This window comes from Parus major, chromosome 3, assembly GCF_001522545.3.
Source record: "Parus major isolate Abel chromosome 3, Parus_major1.1, whole genome shotgun sequence".
Taxonomy (NCBI): Eukaryota; Metazoa; Chordata; class Aves; order Passeriformes; family Paridae; genus Parus; species Parus major.
In genome coordinates this window covers 11,095,101-11,096,949 of record NC_031770.1, presented here as the reverse complement: position 1 = coordinate 11,096,949, position 1,849 = coordinate 11,095,101, and positions in this window count along the sequence as shown.

The following is a 1,849-nucleotide window of genomic DNA, read 5'->3' as shown; positions in this document are numbered from 1 at the left end:
TTACACGCACCAGAGGCTAAGGACTATTGGTTTTGACTGTGTTTGGGCATTTTTGGTACGAGCATGCTGCAGGAATGCAGCTGGAAGGGCTAAAAATGAAGAGGATAGGGTAGTGGCATGTAGTAAGAAGGGAGTATTGTGCTGGGGCAGGCATGTTCCCAGTCTGTTGGTACAATCAGGACAGCTTTGCTTTTCCCATGCTGCTCTCCAGCCTTGAAGGTAAGAAGTGAAAGGTTCATGCCTTTTTGAGGAATTGGCTTGTTACAGAATTTGGGGTTTGTGCCGTCTTTCCCACATATCGAGCTGCTTACCTATTCTGCTGACAGCTGAGCCCAGGAGCCTGGGTGTCTGGTAAATCAAAATGTCTCCTTTGCTAGACCTGAAGTTACCTTGAACTAAAGCTCTCGAGCCATGCCTGGTAGGAGCCAATAACTGGGATCTTGGTGGTGGATTGGGATCAGTGTGTGGCTGACTGCCGGGAGCCCAGTCAGAAGCAGGAAACCCGATCACAGCCCTTCCACACTGGCTCCCAGGAATTGGTCTGAGCTGCTGGCAGGCAGGAGGGTTGATGTGACCTCAGGGTCAGGCACACATCAGTCTGGCAGCCAAATCTGATCAGTGCAAGGGCAGAGCTTGGGCCGAGGCCCAAACTGAGCCTCTTCTTAACAGGGAACAAAGAAAGTGGTGATGTGTGTGTTATGGAAGTGCTCCTGGAAGCTGGGATCACAGGGTAATGAACACTGCTTTTACCTTTTTCTTGCCCATCTCTCCAGTGCTGCCTGCCTGTGTCAGAAACTGGATCTGGTGACATAAAAAAGAGGGGGTTCAGATTTAAATTCTGCATCCCACAGCCCTTAACTGAGTGCAAGGGCTGTGCAAGGTGAAGCACGGTGCTGGCTGCCTGCAACTTTGCCACAGGGAGCTTGGGCTGGAGGAGCCCAGTAACGCTGTGAGCTCTGGTGGGGGTGGATGTGTCCCCCAGGCAGGGGACATTTCTTACACCCCACGGGGTTCAGCTTTGGCAGTAGCCCTGCTGAGTTTTGAAGGATTGCATGGGAAAATAGCTGGTAAAAATGGGGAGTGTGCCCAAACCTCTTGCTTCCCTCCAAGGAAACACACCTAAAATATAAGAAAGCCTGTTTCATCTATGAGTGGTGTAGAAGAAGCTGTAGAAATTTGTCTGGGGAGGGAGACACCAGCTCCTTCAGGACATGTGAACACATCAGGTACCATGGACTTGTTCACCTTCAGGTGCTTTAGATGGCCTTAAATCCGATCTTCTCCAGCAGGTGATTCTTCACTCTCCCAGTGCCTGCTGCAGCTGGGGCAGTGTGGCTGGAGCACTTGCTGGTGGAGACAGGGACAGAACAGTCACTGAGCACCTCAGCCTTTGCCATGTCTCCAGTAGTCAGGTCTCCCCTTTCCTTCCAGAGAGGGTCCTCATTTTTCCCAGTGTTTCTTTTACCACCCACATACCTGCAGAAGCTTTTCTTGTTTTCTTGCTTTTCTTGTTGTCCTTGATGTCCCTGGCCATGTTTAATTCTCTTAGGGCTTTATCTCCTCTAACCTGATCCCTGGCTGCTTGGGAACCTCTCTGTATTCCTGCCAGGCTACAGCTCCTGCTTCCACCCTCCAGAGGCCTCCTTTTAGTGTCTGAGCTAGTCCAGGAGCTCCTTGCCCTTCCACACAAGGCCTCCTGGCATTTTTATCCAACTTCTTGTCTCAGCCGAGTCCATCCCCGAGTGTCCGAGATCCCGGATCACCGGCGGTCCCAGGGAGCGGCCATTCGCCCTCCCGCCGGCAGGGGGCGCGCGCGGTCGGCCCGCCCCCTGCGTCACTTCCGCCAGGA